The following is a 20,091-nucleotide window of genomic DNA, read 5'->3' on the forward strand; positions in this document are numbered from 1 at the left end:
CTCTGTGATGACCCTGCTCAGTAGAGATCTGAGACATATGATCTGCTTGGTTACTGACGATTGGAGAGAAGTTGCAGGAAGACCTTCTTAAGCTTCTGAGAGACTTGGGGGCTCATGAAATCTCTGAGAGGTGTGGAGAGATTGAAGGTTCATTTAAGGGTTCATTTTCTTTCTCACTTCAATGGCATCCCTGCCCCCCAGTTGGAAAAATTATAAAACTTGGCATAAGGGTGTGGCCATAGCTGAGTCCATTTCCAAAACATGCCCTCTAATTGATGGTGCCCCAGCCACCAACTACAATTTATGTTTCTAAGGCAGGGCCTGCCCAAGACATTTTGCTGCTTCAAATCATAGTATGTAATACTTAAGGACAGGCAAGTTATTTTAACTCCTGGAGCAGAAAAAATCCCACAAGGGCCTTTCCTGGGAGTAAAAATACAACAGCAGCAAGTTAAGGAACTAAGTTTGCTGCTGTTTTATGAATACCCAAAATCTGCAGCCTGAGGCAGTCACCTGACTCTGCCTGATGGTAGGACTGGCCCTATTCTGTTTAAATTAGTTAATCAGTGGCAAAAAAGAGGCTTTATCAAACAATGGTGGAATTTGTTTGGGGACTTCCTCTTCCATTGTTTAGTGCATAAATATTGCTAACAGCTATTGGCTGGTTCCAGTGCCCTGCTCTCCGGCCAGGCTGTCAGCCAAGCCATTGGTCTTCCTGAAACCCCGTGGGAGTAAAGGAATGAATAAGTGAATGCGCTGCAGGTTAATTAATGTTGCAGCCCAAACCATTAGCATATACCTCTGCTAACGTTAATGGACCAGTGTGGGATACACCCCAAATCATGAAATTACTCCTGGAACTGTATTTACACTGACCACTGTCACTGCCTTGGAAAGAAAATACTCAATTATTTCAGACACTGACAAACTGTGTGTGTGTGTGTGTGAGTGTGTGTGTTTTCATTTTGCTTGGTTAACAAACCCATCAGGGTTTTGTGAGCACGCCCAGCAAGAGCCCACAAGTGTCCACAGTGTTTTGTGAGCACGCCCATCAAGAGCCCACAAAACTTCAAGGGGTTTTGCCAGTAGTGGACAGTCTGGTGGGGTTATGGCACTCATCTGCCCTCCATCCAGTCACATCACTGTTGCTTATCAGGAAGCAGAGGGGGAGCTAGTCAGCAGCAAGGTCAGCATAGTGAAAATGCACTGGTGGGAGTACCATATTGGTTCTGCTGGTGTGTTTGCACCACAGTGACCTCACTGCTGCCTCTTGCCTCCCCCTCTACCTCCTGGCAAGCAAGAGTGATGTGATTGACAGGAGGTTAGGTGAGCACCACCACCCTACCCCCCTATCTGCTAATGCATTTTGCAGCTGCTTTGGTGAGCAGGTTTGCAAACTCCTGATAGGCTTATGAGCCTTCAATCCCCATTCATTCACCAGTAAAAACAGGGAGTCTGCCCCCCCTTCCCTGACTACGTCAAGGGATAACAATACTTGCTTTACAGAAGAGTAAAAAACAGTGAGTAGAGGAGGGTTCCCTGAAGCTTGAAAGCAGCCGTCTGTCAAGCTACCCAGTAGGCAGCAAATGATGCACATGAAAGTATTTTTATCATTGGGGAATCATGGACTGGGCAAGAAACTCCTTGCTTCCCTGGCAGGAAATGAGACACAGCCTTGGAGCATCCTGCCTAGAAGAGGATGCAACAAAGGAGTCTCAAGGGAGGTCTATTAGGCTTACAGTTGCCCCATTGAACACATGGGGTCATCCCTTAGAGGAACTATGGATGAACCCAGTCATCCTGATGTGCTCAGATGAGAAGCTGCATATATTCTTTACTGGAATTACTGAACATTTATAGGAGTTTGTCCCTAAATAAACAAAACTCCAAAAAGCCTGAAGGAACAAATCTTAGGCAGTTTATCTTGCAGGGCAAGATCAGTCATATCCCAGGCAAGACAAAACGTCTCTGTGTGTCTTGTGGCTCAGTTGCTTTGCTGGTTGTTTGTTCTCACTGTGTTGTGTCTCCAAATTATTGTAGACATTTTTGTTGAGCGGCTCAAGGTGTGTGTAGGACTAGCAAGGAGGATGTCCATACGGGGCTAGGGGAAAAGGGAAGGTGGGCCAAGCTACACATGATTATAGCAAGAAGCCTTTGTGCAAAGGCTGTTTTTGCAGTAGGCAATACTGGCGCAAGCTGTGACTCACCAAGAAAAAGCAGTTCACTGGTCACGTACCAAGGCCTGCCGGGTGCCCCTGTTTTTACAAGATTGGCCAACCAGTCAAAAAAGGGAAAAAGAAGTTCTTCAGCCCTAGTGAGTCATCATACATGTTCTTTCGTCTACATTCAGTTGTGCTAACCTGCCTGATGTGATCAGATATATGTTTGGCAATAGCTCAAACTGACATGTGGAAAAGCTAGAACTATATACTGTATATTAGAGCATTACTATACCAGCCCAGGCAATAGAGTAAGAAAACCAACAATAGAAAAAGCCACATGATGGCGCATTTCTATCACATTGCCTCTTCTGCTGCTTTAATGAATGTCTCTCTCCTCTCTCTCTCTCTCTCTCTCTCTCTCTCTCTCTCTCTCTCTCTCTCTCTCTCTCTGGAGGTTGCTATTAAGTGACATTTGTCAGATTTTTATAATGGCTGGCTTCACTGAGCTATGATAAATGAGATGACTATAAATACCCCCAGAGTGTTCTGCACCCTGTAAAGTGTTGTGAAAATACCTGATAATTCTGGCAGTTCTTACTATGTTAAAAAATATTTCTCCTTTGCAATAAAGTGTCGAAGGCAAGGGGGAAATGATGGTGCTTTGCAACTAGGAAAAGAAATTTGGTTAAAAGCTTTTCTTTTTGCTGTGTTCAAGGCAGCCAGTCATAGCAATAAACTGGAAAGTGGATTAATCACCTGGCATCTTGCAATGGTACCAAAACCTATGGGATGTAGGGTTGTTGACAAAAGTTGCATATTATAAAAGAGACATTGAAGGATGTGCATCAAACAAATTTATTGAAAATTTGAGATTGTTTGTTAATTATTGGAATGTAGCATTCCAAGACAATGCCTGACCTTACTTCTTCTTTCCACACATATGATTTGACGTTCTGCTTAAAATTCAACTATTTATTTATTTAATTATTAGATTTATATACCGCCCCTTCATCATAAGATCTCAGGCCCATCCACAGAATAAAATACAAGATAAAAACACAAGTAAATAACAGTGAAACAATACACAACCCCCACAAACACATTTAAAAGTCTGTAGAATAATACTCAGCCAAATGCCTGGTTGAAGATGAATGTTTCTGCCTGGTGCAGAAATATTAACAGTAAACAAGGACAGCTAATAAGCTACATAACACTTTTTAAACGATAATGGATTTTAAAATACTGTACATGGATGCATGATATATTGAAATTACATATTTCAAAATACAGCAGCTTCATCAAATATTTCAATGGCAGTTGCCTGTGTGTAAGAGATACAGATCCAAGGCTAAAATGTACCCAAGCCATTATTGGCATATTTTTGGAGCAAAACAAATGGGTAGAAGGAAACCACTGAAGAATTATTTTATGCAAGTCATAGGAATATAAGAAAACCTCTGCTGGATTTGACCAAAGGCCTATCAAGTGCAGGATTCTGTTCTCACCCTCCTTTTGCTTTTGTTATGTCACTCATATTTGTTCAAAAATCACACAAATACCCATTTTCTCATATATTTATTTCATCACGTGAATGATAGCTTTTTCCAGCTCTACAACGGACCACAGCCAGGGTAACAGCAAATTAAATATTCAAATACAAAAGCTGTTCTCAAGCTTAATAAAGAATGAACATGTTTTGAAATGAAGAGATTCTGCTTTGTAACATGGGCTGGGGTATCCTGAGACAAGGAACACATATATTTAAGCATTTTCAGGAATCTTAGCCACAATTTCTCCCCATTATTGAATCTTTTGTTATAACTGTAAAAAGAACACACTTGAACCTACTGATAATTGTTCACACCCTGAATCACCCTTAAAAGATGGACAACTGAAAACTGAATTACTTTGCTTCTATCACTTCACTGCGCATTTGTTCTGAATAGTTTCTTCTGTTAATTCTCCCTTTTGTTGCACCCTAAAATTATCCATTGCTCTTTTATGGGCTACTGGCTTTGCATGCTTGGAAAACCCTTTGCCTTTTTCTTCTGCATGATTCCAGTGTATCCTGAACTTAGAAATCCTGAGTCAGAGTTTGCAACAGGAAATTTTCTACAAACAAACCAAACATAGCATCTCTACTGAGGACTCCAGCCAATCCCATGATTTACATGGTGAATGCTGGACCCTCTATGTATGCCCAGACATAATAGACTCTGAACATGAGAGTCCTGCATTGCAGGGGGTTGGACTAGATGGCACCTGGGGTTACCTTCCAACTCTATGATTCTATGATGAAAGATGAGGCTGTGTAGGTTTAGTTTCACCTAGGTCTGGTTTCAGGAAAGTCTGCTGAATTTCTTTTCAGGGGTACATTCTCTTTCCAAAGCAGCAGTGGCCCTACGGAGAGCAGATGAAAGATTAGATTCAGTGTTTTCTTCATCTTGTAAAGGGGCCAGGACACCCCCTCCATCAGGAGCTGCTGTTCTAGATTTATTTCCAGCTAAGAAACTTATGGTGCGTGCTTGCTTCGGAATTGAATAATGGTGGTAATGTACTGGGGACCTGCATTTCCCTCAGCCAGGGGGAAATAGAACTTGCTCTCCCCCTGCCACCACCCCTGTCTGGCAAGGCATAAAAACACCCACAGCCAAGAGATTTTAAAAACAACAACAGCTGCAGCAGCAGCAGCAGTGATTTTGCAGATCTTCTTCCTGTTAATCCACCATTCCTGATTTCAGTCTCCCACAAGAAAAGCCTTGGTAAGAAGAAACACAGAATGTTTCAAAGCACAATTCAAAGTGTTGGTGCTGACTTTTAATGCCCTAAATGGCCTCGGTCCTGTATACCTGAAGGAGCATCGCCACCCGCATCGTTCAGCCTAGAAACTGAGGTCCAGCTCCGAGGGCCTTCTGGCAGTTCCCTCGCTGCGAGATGTGAGGTTACAGGGAACCAGGCAAAGGGCCTTCTCGGTGGTGGCGCCTGCCTTGTGCAACACCCTCCCATCAGTTGTCAAGGAAATAAACAACTATCTGACTTTTAGAAGACATCTGAAGGCAGCCCTGTTTAGGGAAGTTTTTAAAGTTTGAAGTTATATTCTGTTTTTAGTGGTCTGTTGGGAGCTCAGAGTCCCCAGAGTTGGGAGCCCAGAGCCCAGAGTGGCTGAGGAAACCCAGTCAGATGGATGGGGTATAAATATTATTATTATTATTATTATTAAAACTGTCCATCACATCTCCAAAAGCTCACATCCCAAGTGATACTTGATCACATTAATACAGTACAGTACTTTCATTAGTTCTGTGAAGTAATGCAAGAAGACCACTAGAGGGCCCTGTTACATTTATTAAGTCAAACTCAATTCAAATCAAAGAGCATTTCTCCACTGGCCTTTCCGAAATTTATCTCAAGAAGCATTGAGTTTCTTGATGTGTTGCTGAATACTTAAAATGTTGCACCATCATTAAGTCTTTGAAAGAGAGTTTAAACAGAATATCCTTTCCAAACTCCTGGATATTCCACAGAGCCATGCGTCAACAGACATATATATATACAGTACTGTAGATTAGGGGTGAGGAAGCAGCAGCCCACAGGCTGGATCCAGATAATATTGTGTATTATCTAACTGATGGTAAAAGCCAGTCTTCAAACAAAGAAGAACTACATGAGGCTGTTTTCATGGGACTGCACCGCTTCGGACGGCTGATGCGGGAGGGATCCCATGTTGAATGCTCCTCATGCAGAAAATTTTTCAGGGGTACATGTAGAAATGTAGCATGTCAGACAGAAGATGAGGCTGGAGCACTTTTTTCTTTCCAGTACTCTTTTCCATGTTCAGAGAGGTTTTGTTTGGTCTTTACGTGAAGAAGAATGCACGGTGCCTTTCCATTGTGGCGTAAAGTGCTATATGTGCAGGGTAGGTAATGGCAGGTGGCACCTGCTGGACCTGGTGGAGCTTCTAGGAGATCTCAGGGGTGTGGAGAAGTTGTTATGGCTTTCTCCTCCCTCATCCTCCTCCCTTGTGAAAATAATGTGCAGTTTTACAAACTGCTGGCAACCAGCTTCTCTGCAACTGCGGCACCCACCTGTTCTCGTTCTCTCCCTGTCCCTCTTCCTTTGCAAAAGAAAAAGTGGAAACTTAAAAGTTTTATCACTACTTAGCACCTAAGTGTCTTAACTTGGACCAGAAGGGGTCCCTGCTGCAACAATTTCAAATGTGAGTCCATGCCACAACAACAGTACATTACTCAGAAGTAAGCCCCACTGAATTCCATAGTGATCGCTCCCAGAGAGTACAGGATTGCATGCATGCTCAATTAGTTAGTCTTCAAGGTACCACACAGGACTGTAAAAAAGGGACTCTGTGAATTTCCAGACCTATGGGGAAATATTATTCCCCTTCCCCAACTTATTCACTGTTACATTCCTGCTGGATGCTGCTGGTGGTGATGAATTTCTTATACACCACCCTTGTCCTTACAAGAGCAAACAATAAAAAGCAGCATTAAAGCAAACACAGCACAAAATACCTGAAAAGCATTCCAAGTGACATCATATGGGGAACAACCAATCAGCAATATGTATTGTGAATGTATGACGCTGATTGGCGCAATATAGGTTAAGAATAAAACAGAGCAGTATTACTGGCTTGCAACTGCGCAAGGGGGTGGGAGATGGAAGTCATTCACTAAGGAGGAACTTGGTGAGAAAGTAAACTAGCTTGAGCCTGAGGTAAATAATAATGGATTGTTACAGCTCAGAAACAGAAAGTTTGCCTTGCAGAAGGTCCCATGTTCAGTCCCTAATGTGTCCGGCCATACCTGCTACATGTGTTTTGCCATTACCATGAAGATCAAAGCCTGCTTGCTTATACAATTCTCACCTTCTCAGAGACTGGGGAGAAAGGGTTAATGCATAAGTTAGCCGGGCACATTTTTCAGAGTGAGTATATTGTGTTCTGCATCTCATAAACTGATTTTACAGTGGCAAATGATCCACACCTTTATTTTCCTTGGTGCTGATGCTCATCCCTACAATTTTCACCCTCGCATCCTGTTCCATCCTACTGTGTCCTGCCCCACCCATGGGCTTCTCAGCAGCCAGTAATATGGGCAGGACATAGCAGTTGGGTTGCTTAGAACAGTGTTTCTCAACCGCTGTTCCGCGGCACACTAGTGTGCCACGAGACGCTGGCTGGTGTGCCGCGACGTGCGGCGACGAGAAGGGCGATTTGCATTGTCACGTGCCTGGCGGCCGCCAATAAACATCACTGACCCGCCGGAAAGCAATATTTCTCCTCCTCTTTCCCAAAGCTCAGTGCAAATGAGCCTGGCGGCCGCCAATACACAATACTGACCCGCCGGAAAGCAATATTTGGCAAGTGTTTCTTACAGTCATAATTATAATATAGGGCGGCACAGAGTTATTTTTTTTTAACTTTTTAAATGGTGGTGTGCCTCGTGATTTTTTTCACGGAACAAGTGTGCCGTGGCCCAAAAAAGGTTGAGAAACACTGGCTTAGAAGGTCATTCGGTTCAGAAGGGTGTCCCTCTCTGGCTTCATTCATAGTGGCAGAACAACCCTATTATAACAGGTTTACTCAAAGGTACATTCCTCTGTGTTCAGTGACACTAACTTCCAGGTAAATTTGCATAAGGTTGCAGCCTTCATTCTGTTTAAGCAGAGCTTCAGTAAGGGACCGGATTAACTCTCTATTTGACAGTGTCATTTGGCTCATTACAATTAACTCTACATTTGCTGGATACCATCCAATGGGACTGAGCTGTGGATACAATTTATAATAGATCTGAACACCAATATCAATCAATCAATCTATCTATCAATCAACTAATCAACATGCTTTTGCAGTTATCCGATGTGTCTGTTTCAAATCGACATTTGCTGCACTGATGTACAGTAAATGCTAAAAAGAGGAATCCATGTTTGTGTCCCTCCCAGTGCTTGGAAAATGTGTTAGTTCCAGTTTACCTCCATCAAAAAGGAATTGGCTCCAATTCAAGTTCACCCCTTTTAAAAAGGAACTAATTCCATTACAGCTCAATGCACAATTCATTCATGTGGTCGACACTTTCCCCCAGCCTTCAGAATTTTACCAGCTGCTCTGCCAAAATATAAAATATACTTAAGAAGACTAAGAAAGCATCAAAACATGCACACAGTGTAATTTCCCCCAAGAATTAAGCTTAAACAGCAGCATTTCTTTTCAGATAGTTAAAAATGGTAAATGCAGTGGCTACGATCAAACACAGTTACCGTATGGGTGCTTATATATTGTGTGACTGAATTAAAATTGAATTCAATTTAAAATCTAGCTAAGTCTCACTGCAAAAGAAACTTCATTCATGTTTAGTTCACCTGGAAATTATTGAAACTATTTTCAGGTGCAACTCAGAAAAATTAGCTAATTCTAAAGACTGGTTCCTGCATTATGATGCTCATATAAAAAGTTTTGATGTTCTGATTCTGCATATGCAGAATCCTGAGTTGGTATTATTACATTCTGGCCCCAAGATGTTTCCTGCGGCTTAAGCCATACGATTGCCTCAGAGAAATACGTTTGCTTCCTTCCTTATTGATGTCTACATGCTTTTGTGCAGAAGCCAGTTTCTGTATACCTGGGAAATCCTAATTTTAAAATGGTGCTTTTGAAATAATGTTTATTTACACTAACTGAGCAGTTCAATCCAGTTGCTGTAAGAGGAAGAAAGGCTGAGAATGAAGCTCTTTCCTTTGGGATCCAAACTCCTGCTGTACCTCATAGTAGCTGGCAACAAACTGAGAAATCGCATCAGATGCCAACTGTGAAGAAGAAATTATGTTAGCATCCTGTAGCTTTTTCTAGAGCAGAGAAATTTATCGCTCCTAAGAACTGCTTGCTCACTCCTAGCTCAGCCATAAAACATCTATGCCCCAAGTGCTGCAATCAACTATGTGTGCCAGAGAAAAAGATGTCCAGATCTAAAATAATAATTTAGTGCTAACAATGCCACTGATGAAGATCAACCCACTGAGATTTCTCTCTCGCTGTTTTTCTCCAGCAAAGCATTTGCTTTTCAAGGCCCGTGCTGAAGATTTCTTAGCAAATAGAGAGGGCTACTGTTTCCCCGCGCCTGCTCGGTGACCTAGTAGATTTGTTGTTGTAATGATATTACTGTAATTCTATTTGTGAATTGCTTCCAAGGAAGCATCTTGAAGAGTTTTCACAACACAGTGCAAATGCATATAAAACAACTGCAGATATAAAAACATTAAATAAGTGGCCTTGATGTTGCTGTTAGCCCTACAGTAGAACAAAAATGCCTGTTAACCACTGATATTAATGTCCAATAATAGCCATAATGACTATTACCCACTGCTAATCATATCCTCTGTGAATCCCTTCACATTTTTTTTGTCCCCACCCCCATCTTAGTGCAGATGGGATGGACTTCTGAAGTCCCAACTGAATATCTATGGCCCTCCCAAATCTAACAGCTACACAAGCCCCACTACCTCCTGGCAGTGTTACCCTTGAATCACTCACTCCATGTTCCTTCGGCTTCTTAGCAAGCCCTACTCTCCAGATTGGCACCACACCCAATACTCAGCCCATTGGGCTTGGCAACCCTGCTGTTTGTCACTCATCTTCCATGCCTGTTGCCTGATTGCCTGACTGTCAATAGCCTCCGTGTAACAGAAGATTCATCCTCCGTTCCTTCTTGATGTTCTTGAGCTGCCAGAGCATCTCTTCCAGGGCAGACCTAGGAAGGTTCTCTTCCATCTTAGGCCACAGCAAAAGCAGATGTGCTGCTCCCCTACAAACAGCTGTCCCAGGGAGCCACTGAAAGTTTTCTAAGGGAATTGCCAGCTTTCAGCAAACTTTGGTGGACTGGTTCATCAAAATTTCACAGTAGGGCTGAACTCCATGAAACATCAAGGTTTCAATGAAAGCTTTGAGCTTTCTGTATTCATATATCCTTCTTAGTCATAGACACAACTGGATCGTGGCTACAAACAACAACAACAACAACAACAACAACAACAACAACAACAACAACAACAACTTATACCCCGCCCATCAGGCCAGGCCTCCCCAGCCACTCTGGGCGACTTCCAACAGGATTTTTAGAAACACAATGAAAGATCAAACTTCAAAAACTTCCCTAAACAGGGCTGCCTTCAGATATCTTCTAAAAGTCAGATAGCTGTTTATTTCCTTGACATCTGGCGGGAGGGCGTTCCACAGGGCGGACGCTACTACCAAGAAGGCCCTCTGCCTGGTTCCCTGTAACCTCACTTCTTGAAATGAGGGAACCGCCAGAAGGCCCTTGGAGCTGGACCTAAATTCCTTTAGGTGGATATTTAAGCGGCATAAAAGCCTGGATGAAGTATATGGGGAGAACAATTTGTTCCCCATGAGGAGAAATTGCTCATGGTGAACAATTCTTTCCGCGTTTCCTAAGTGTTCAAACACCCTGGTGATGTAAGAATTCAGCTAGCCATAAATGAAATGAAAGCCAAACTGCACACTGATAGACGGGTGTGCCTGAAGAAGGATATCTTCTCTTATAGGCCAACTGTATCCTAAATTTGTGTCTAATGCCATACATGCTTATCATAACACGTTGATAAGCTGTTCTTTTCAGGCGAACTTTGCACTAAGTCATACGATTTGAATAGGAGTCATGTATTAAGAACTATGAGGATACGGGTGGCTGGCTGGGGGAACACAATGGAATAAAAATTAACCCAATTAATGTATGTCTAAATCTGTCAGCCTCAAACAAACAAAAAGATCACTGAGAGGGGTGATTTCCATAGAGGGGCCGAATTGCCACTTTGAACTGTGGTGGTCAGAGAAAGCATGATAGACTCTCATGCTGCAAATTCCAACTTTTAAAGGTACTTGCTGTGAAGTGAGAGAGCTCACTTGGAGCATGCAAGTTGCCATCCTTATTTGTTATGGTTGTTATATGTCTTGTTAGCCGCTTCCTACACAAAGGTCTCGAGGTGGGATATAAATGTAATAAAATAAAATGTAAAAGCCTGGGGGGGAAAGGCACACTTTTGCTTGGGGTTAGAACGATCTCAGTGAAGGTACCAGGCAGATCTTGATGGGGAGAGCCTTCCACAAATAGGGAGCTACAGCAGGGGGTGGGGGTGGCGTGGAGAAGGGACTTAGAGCTAACGTTTAATGAAAATCCACTACATAACATAAGCATTCCAGTGCCTCTTAATGGGCTTTATAGCAAGTGCCACACCTTCGCAGCTGCTACTGGCAGTCTCATTTTGTACATGGAAGTTGATTCTGTCCAGGGAATTCCTCTTGTATGGAGCAGCTGTGAGAATCAGGTTGTTAAGCACCAGGAGCACTGATGTATGAGTTGCCAGGATCACCAGGGTTGCTCCTCACCTGCACCTGAGGCTCCCCTTGAGAAGCATCCCTTCATCTACAGGAGCCACCTGCAACCTTGCATCCCCATATGTTGCTGGACTACCAATCGCCATCATCTCCAGCCAGCATGGAGGGTGGAAGGCCGATTTCAAATGATGTGTCGAGTGCTGCGTTAGTTGAAAGAAGCATTTCCCTGGGAAAAATGTGTGATGTATGAGGGGAATGCCCACGGCAAGAAAGAGGAGCTGGGGAGCCAGAAGAGGCAAATGAGTGCTAAAGAGAGAGGGTAGTGTGTGCACAAAAAGGGAAGAAAAATTAACCCGAATGGGAATGAAGAGAAGTAAGCTCTTTTAATTCATTTTTAACCATGTCCATTTATTTCTCCATCTACCCCAGTACTGCCTACACCAGGGGTCAGCACAGTTTTTGTGTCTTGGGGCCGGTTCACTATTTCTGGTGCTTCCTTCCGGCGCAGTGGAGGTGTGCTTCCTGCAGCCAATGGGAAGCCGGCCAGCGTTGCAGAAGCTGCTTTAGTGCACGGGAGCCAACCGAGCGGGCGGCGGGGGTCCATGGGCCGGTTAAACGACCCCCGTGGGCCTTAGGTTGCCGACCCCTGGTCTGGCAGCAAGTCTTTAGGCTCTCAGGGGCAGGTTGTTCCCAATATGTGGTACACGATCCCTTTTGTAAACCACCGGGAATTGAATAGCTAAATAACCATATTCTGGCATTAGTGCATTGAGCTGCCTCCCCCCCCCCGCCCCGCCCCGCCTTCCACCAGCAGGGAAATAATTTATGATGTCAGAACATAAGGTGATCATTATGCTAGAGGTTGCAGAGGTGCATGGAGAGATAGGGTTGCTGTTTCTAGCAGAAACCCAGGGTTATGTTATAACATGCCATTTCATCCTCAATTTCCATTTTTTTAAAAAAATGTTCATAACGCCCCCCCACCCCCTTGACCAATCAGTCAGTGGAGACAGGCATATAGTTGTGCATTCTACAAGATGCAAATGCAAGAGCTAGAAAGGAAAAGCCAAGTGACAATTCATCTTTATGTGGCCCATCCTTATTCCACAATGAAGCTACACTGTAGGAAAGAAAGAGTGGGTCTTGTTTATGTGACCTTAGTTGCTCGGGCTCCCAAGAGTAGACACACTGTGGGTATGAGGACAGGGTTTATTTGCCATTTCTGAGTAGGAAGATTGTGTCCCAGGCATCTCTCATATAATATGGGCTTGAAAAGGACCTTTTCTTTGTACAGTGTCATCATTTATTCACAGCTTTGCTGCGGGCATGTAGTGCTATTTTTATTTCTGCAACCATAATTCTAACTTCTAGCACGCTTAAAGATTTGGGAGGGTCGGCAGAGTAGAGAACTGGACGCTGGCGACTGCTGTGGCTCTGGTTTCTTTTTTGAGCATGATCCAGCCAAAGCGAAGCACATTTCGGTCCTAATTAGTCTGAAAGGCTGGCTGATCGTGCCCAGCTTTCCCCATGCTGCAGTTCATTTCAGAAAATTTGATCAGCACAGTATGCCAGGGCAACCCACTTTTCTATGATTAACAGTAAGAGCGAGAACAATGGGTGTGCAATGGGTGTGTGAAGAACAAGTCCCTTCCCAGGTAGCAAACATAACACACCTATTGCTAGGGAAAGTGAGAAAACAATCCGCTGAGAGCACACTTTGGATGTAGTGGGGAAAGTAGACACAGCTGTAGAAACAACTCTGGTGCTGCTGCCTGCGTTCAGCTGGCCCTCTGTTTCCACCACCAGGACGGTAGATCCACTTACCGAGCGGCAGCAGTGGGCAGCTACCAAATCACTTCTTTAAAGTTCCTACAATTCATTGGATTCAAAGAACCGCTGCTACAAACTGTCACTGCAATAAGCCTTGCCTGGTAGAGTTGGGCGATACCTGGTTTTTAGCAGTGTGTGATATACCACCAGCTAAAGATTGCAATATACCGATATACCACAATGTTTGAAATAAGCTACGCAGAGGCTTCACGGTTTTCCACGCATCGTGATTTTTGCATAGCGCACACGCGCACACATCATGATTCATGATCTATTGCCAGGTCAAAAACTATGAAACTGTTACCATGATATGGACTTTGAAACTGTTTTGGATGATATATCGATATATCGCCCAGCCCTACTGTGGAGGGGATGCCCTTAGTGTAAAGAGGATCCCAGAAGGGGCACTTTGCTGGGCACGGAGGGGGGGGAAGGGAGTGGTCTCTCAGACCTGGCACCAGCCTAAAGAAGACAGGTGAAAGAGAGGACAAGGCCCCTGCATTGTTTAATACTTCTGCCGACATGCCTTCTTCTACACAACTAGTAATGGTGCAGGAGCTCTTCATCCAGCCAGTGGTGGAGCAAGCCGATCAGGTGCCTGGGGCAGCGTGTGAGCACTGTGCCTGGGGGTGGGGCCAGCTGCCATGGGGGCGGAGCCAGCCACCCACGGGGTGGGGCGAGCTGGGGCAGGACACACTGCGGGGCCTCCAAGGAGTCTGCTTGCCTCCTCCCATTCAGCCGCCCTACAGCTGAGGGAGAGGCGGCGGGCAGACCGTTTGGGGCAGCGTGGAGCCTGCGGGTACCCAAGCCACCGCATCACTCCCAGGTGAGACGTGTGGCTCAGGCGCTCTGCAGTGCTGCTTGCCATTTTGTCACCCCCCTCAGTGGTGACACCCAGGGCGACTCGCCCCCACCGCACACCCCTTCCTCCGTCCCTGCATCCAGCCGCTCTACCTGCTGAGGACAACAGGAAGTGGGAATGCCTTGTGCTTCCTGTTTCTGTGTTTCTCCAAAGTGAAACTTTCACACTTCACCCACCCCACAATCAAATATGCAAGCTCCTCATATTTAAAAAGCTCATTTCTTCCTTTCTTTTTCGTGCTGCTATGCCATCTTGTCGCTACATCACAAAGCAGGAGCCTGAACACACCACCTTTGTGTTTCTAAAGAGTAGCAGAACACCGTGTTTTGTTTTAATCTGTGTCACGTTGGCAATTCTCCAGAGGCAGGAGTGCTACCACCACTGCTTCCCACAGCGGGGCACAGCACCCACTCCAAATATTTGGCGCTAAGGATTGTTGTCATTATGCCTGTAATTTCTAAATGAATCTCAGCCGAGCTGCACGTCTCAGCAGGCAAACAAGATGTGTTAAGGCCACCGCTGTGTCTGCGTTGCGGGTGCCTGGTGATCATAATCATGAAAGCTTTACCCTGGCAAGGAAAGCATGTTGGTCTGGCTGCAACATAAAGAGAAAGAGAAGGGCATTTGGGACTTGGTTTTGCCGTGAGTTAGCCCAGTTTGCCATTAAAAATATACAAAATGAAAAGGAGCAGATGTGAAGGGGGTGTTAGTTCAGGGGCGGGAACGTGTGGCTCTGCAGATGTTGCTGAACTCCCAACTTTCATAAGCCTCAGCCAGCAAAGCTATAGTAGTTGAGGCGATGGAAGTTGTTGTCCAACAGTTGGTTAGAGCATGGCGCTGATAACAGTAAGGTCACAGGTTTGATCCCCGCATGGGACAGCTGCATGTTCCTGCATGGCAAGGAGTTGGACTAGATCAGTGCTTCCTAAACTTGGTTCTCCAGCTGTTTTTGGATTACAACTCCCATCATCCCTTGCTGGCAAAACCAGTGGTCGGGGATGATGGGAATTGTACCCCAAGAACGGCTGGAGACCCATGTTTGGGAAACACTGATCTAGATGATCCTCTGGGTCCCTTCCAACTCTACAATTCTATGAACATCTGGAGGGCCAAAGGTTCCTTATCTCTGATGAAGTGGGTACCAGCTCCTCCTCCTCTTAAGCTTCCATCTGCTCAGTGGCTCTGCCAGACTGTCTATCTATTGCCAGGATGAGTCACTAACAGAAGCTCAGCTGTGATGTGCTTAATAGACCATGGTGTAACAAGCATTGTCTGGAAAGTTTTAAATTGCTCAAGGGGTATCCTTCTCTCTCTCTCTCTCTCTCTCCCAGAGAGAATTGCAGTAGTCGGGCTTCCGGTTCAGCGCCAGCGCCGTCCGGCAGGGTCCGTCTCGAGCTGCGAGGCGACCCGACTCTGCAAGGGGGGGGAAGCAGCGGGAGCGCCGCTGCACCCCATAGAACCCCAAATCGAGCGTTTTGGGGGCAGATTTAGCCCAGCAGCGCCCCAATCCCGACTCCCCAACTCTCCGGTAGACTCTAATAAGAGCTCCGGAGCGAGAAGGGTTGAAGTCGCGGGGGCCATTTTGGAGCGTCATCGCTACCCTTGCAGGGAGAAGCTCCGTGCCGGAGGCGGAGAGCGCTGGATTTTTCCGAAGAAGGATTTGGCAAATTGAGAGACTGTGAGTAAAGATTTAAAAACTTAACATTCGGAACGGGGGTGAGATTTAAAAAAACGGAAGCCGATCTCCCCCCTACTGATTTAAAGAGGAAGCAGCTTAAGGAAGACTCCCGGTGCCGGGGCATAGAATTTCATCGCTTGAATATACCCAAAAAGCGGATTTAAGATTCTCCCCCGGAGGCAGGATAAAGGGGGAGAAAGGTCATAGACTGTAAGAACCCTGCATGTATAGGTAATTGAAGAATAGACCCTCTCCTTACCCTGGAAATCGGCACCCCGAACAGAACAGCGAGTGGAAAATAATGGGGTGAGGGAAAGGAAGAAACTGATTTTTAAAGATTTTTGTTTGGATATTTGAGGGCTGAACGCAGCCTTTTGGAAATAATTAAAAAGTTGAAGATAAAATATACGGAATATAATGCATCCAGTTTGGACTATATGGAATAACTATAATTTGTAATCACCTCCTGTTTCCCAAGTTTTGCTCTGACCTTGAAAGCTAGAAAAATGTCAACAAGAGATTACACACCCGGCTTCCAGGAGAAAGTCCTCAGACTCTTGTGGGAAATAAAAATTAGCATGCATAAGACTCTACAACAATTTGAAGGAATAAATCAAGATGTACAGAAAGGCGAGATTTCTCAAGAAATGGTCCAAGAGGATAAAAAGACTGATGACTCGAACTACAACAGAACCGAAGAAAATGGGGATGGGACACAGGATCCGCCAAAGAAATAGCTGAGAGTTGGAAAACCCCTCCTTTCGAGGGGGAGAAGCAAGAATTTTTGATGAGACAGAAAATCCACAAGAAAAGCACTCTGCAAAGAACAAGGGTCTTCTGGGGGGAAGAGATCAGAGAAGCCTGGACTGAAAAATTTGTCAGGAAGGGGGTGGGATGAAGTAGGAAAGTATTTTGTTTAACAGGATGGACAAAATAAGGACTGAAAACTGGATTATGGACTTTGGTACTTGCTGGACTGAAAGGGGAAGGCCGAGACCAGGGGAGGGGGGGGGAGAATTGGGGATAAGGAGAAAATTTAGAATTGGAAATGTAAAAAGGTGTTAAGAATATGGAAGTTTTTCGGGGGGGAATTGGGGCATGGGAAGAAAAAATATGATGATGAGACAAAAACATGATTTAAGAGTTATTTAGAAGTATTATATAAGAGATTGAGGAATAATCCAGGGGACGATTGGGGGTTCCACTCCTTCTGTCGGCCCTCTGCGCGCAGGGAGCTCTTGGTGGCAGGGGGGGCTCTTGGGGCGGGAAGGGCGGGGGGGAGGGAAGACTCAATTGGAAAAAGAACCATTGTCTCCCCCCCCTTCTTCCCCCTAGAAACTCTCTGTGGCAGGGGGAGTGCTGGGGGGATGGGGGGAGAGAATGAGAAATGATGCTAGAAGAAAATTTAATAGAAAATAAGGATGGTATTGATATAAGATTGGAGAATTTTGAAAATAGATTGGGGAATATGACAAGAAAACTGCTCAAATGGTGTTGAAAATGAAAATCAGAAAGGGGGGAGGTAGGTGAAGCCCATAATATAATGTTTTGGAAAAAAGATTTATTCTATTATTATTATTATTATTATTATTTCTTAATTTTTTCTTTGTTCCTTTTTTCTTTTTTTTCTCTTTCTTTTTGTTGCTTTCTCTTTTTCTTGTGTTTTTCTTTTTTCTTTTTCTTTTTGAGGATTTTTGGCAAAGTTTAAACGGTTGGGTGGACACTCACCTATTCTCTTCTCACTACTCTGGGACCCCTCGGTGGCAGGGAGGGTTCCCGGGGGGAGGAGGGAGGGGTGGAGATAAGCCCAATTATAAAATGCACCATCTTCGACTGCGCACTGTTCATGGGAATACCTTGTGGCAGGAGGTGCCTCGTGGAGGGTGGGTTAGAAGAAGATGGAAATTATGTACTTAATTGTGTATGTGTTTTTGTTTTGTTAATATGCAAAAATTAATAAAAATCAATTATAAAAAAAAGAGAATTGCAGTAGTCAGACAGGGACCTGGAAAGGGACTTGCAATTGCTCATCTTTCACCCACCCTCCCACCCTCACTGCCCACCTAACACAGTTACCCTTCTGGAAATCACAGTTACAATTATGGTTTCTGCCTCGTTTTTCAGCATGTAGAAAACATTGCCGTTCTTATGGCCTTTGTCCTCCGAGCAAATCTATGAGAAAGGTTAGCATGGCAATGACTTGTGATTGATCTAAAGTTACCCAACGAGTCACACGGTTGATATGCGGAGTAATAAATCAAGAAGGTCAATAGATTCTCCACCTACCTCTTCCTCCTACATAGAATTCATCCAGAATTTTCATAAGATGGTGCCCTCAGTCTGTCTCTCACTATCTCTCACCAGATCTAGACCTAGTTAAAAGCAACAGTAGTTTTCAAGAACCAGTAATGCTGCAATCCTAAAGATACTTGCTAGTCTAAGCAAGCAGGCTTAGGACTGTGCTGTAAGAGCCACTTACAAAAACCAGTCAAGAGTTGCTTCAAGCAGCACAATTTCCTGCGCTGAGGGCAATGGCACTCACACAAAGCAAGCTGACAGCTAGTTCTTGCTGCAAGGCACACCATGTTCTTTTTGATATCCTGAAACTATATGCCCACCAGTTATGGACTTCATACCCTCTCTCTTTTTTTAAAAGGATTTCAACACTATATTAAGAGGCAACTCTATTTCTTTAAAGCAGAAAGCCCATCAAAATATTACACCATCAACAAATACCTAGTAATTGCCATCATGATGCTTATTATGCTGGCACTTCAATGCAGTGGCGTAGCATGGGTTACCAGTGCCCGGGACCACATGCAGCAGGGTGAGTGGGAAGGTAGGAAATGGACAGAGTAAACACGTGCATTCAGCTGCCGACCACATCACTCAGGAGATCGCAGCTGCAGAGGTAAGAAAATAAGAGTCATTCTGTTGTCTGGAGAGGTCACTTCCTGGTTTGCATGGAGAAGCCATTTTCAGTGGAGTCCAGCGACGGAAGTGCACAGCTGTATTGAGGCAGCACCGGGTGTTGAAATTTTGCACCCCAAACAATTTTGTACTTGGGGCAACCGCCCCTGTGCCAACCCACGCTACACCACTGCTTCAGTGAGAAAGCCCTCTTTGTAATACATAGGTCTGATGCAAAAGGGGTGAATGCAAAGAGGTGCTGGGTACCATTATCAAGGCCAGCTTGGGGATTGCAGGGTCCTTGGTGGGCAGGGAAGGGCAAGGGTTATGGCTCAGTGAGACAGCATCTGCCTTGCTTGCAGAGGATCCCAGGTTCAATTCTTGCCATCTCCCGGTAGGGCTGGGAGTGCCCCCTATCTGATACCCAGTGGAGAGCCACTGCCAGTCAGTGCAGACAATACTGAGCTACATGGGCTCATAGTCTAGCTCAGTATAAGGCAGCCTTTTGCATTCCTGAGGATTGTTGGGCAGCTGGGAGAGAAGGAAATTTGAGACTGGGCAGAGCTGAAAGGAAACTGAACTGGGAAAGAGCTAAGGAGGTAAGATACTTCCAAGGCACGGTACAGATGCGCAATGAGGGTGGGGTTATATGTCACAGGGGATGGGACCAGGAATAGTAGGCTGGACAAGAGGCAGCTTGACTATGGGAAGAGGGACGAAAAGGAGACAGCGGGCTGAAAAGCAGGGACCAGGGAAAACAACGGATGACCCAAGGACATAGCAGAGCTAGGCCTGAAACTTCCTGTCAGGCCTAGGAAGAGGAATCTGAAAGAGAAGGGAAACTGGAGGGTTGGGGTTGTGGGTCAGGGAGGCATGTGAACACGAAAGTCATAAGGGGCTGCCAAAGAGGGAACTTTGGTGGCTGCGTCTCCCTTCATCTCTGCAGCTTTATGAGCCAGCAACCCTAAGGGCCAAGCAATGTAGTGTGGGAAGGGGCTGAATATTGATTTGAGCTAACCAGACAGTTCCTTGGCTGCAGGCTTCTGGTGCCTTAATACATCAGCAGCATAATGAATTCTACATATTAAACTGTCACATAATTACAATGCTGAGCACATCGCTCTTTCCCACCATATATATATATATATATATATATATTCACATGCACACACAGAGAGTGGGGCCTACATTTTCCTCAGCTCTGTCCCTCTGAGGATAAGCTTACAGATGTTCAGTTAATAGCCTCTCTTTCTCCCCTGTTTCTCTCCCCTCCCCGCCTCTCTCTTGA

The 20,091-nt window shown here is 44.9% G+C and overlaps 1 long non-coding RNA gene across 1 annotated transcript; it reads right to left on the minus strand.

Moving 5' to 3' along the window:
• Positions 1–3,721: 3,721 nt before the first annotated feature.
• LOC148685645 (uncharacterized) lies at positions 3,722–18,869 on the minus strand. Its single transcript, XR_015950197.1, has 2 exons — positions 18,180–18,869; positions 3,722–4,562 (listed from the first exon to the last, which is right to left on the minus strand). It is a non-coding gene; the product is annotated as an uncharacterized LOC148685645 (long non-coding RNA).
• Between the last annotated feature and the right edge of the window lie 1,222 nt (positions 18,870–20,091).

This window comes from Zootoca vivipara, chromosome 5, assembly GCF_965207765.1.
Source record: "Zootoca vivipara chromosome 5, rZooViv2.hap1.1, whole genome shotgun sequence".
In the NCBI taxonomy this organism is placed as follows: domain Eukaryota; kingdom Metazoa; phylum Chordata; class Lepidosauria; order Squamata; family Lacertidae; genus Zootoca; species Zootoca vivipara.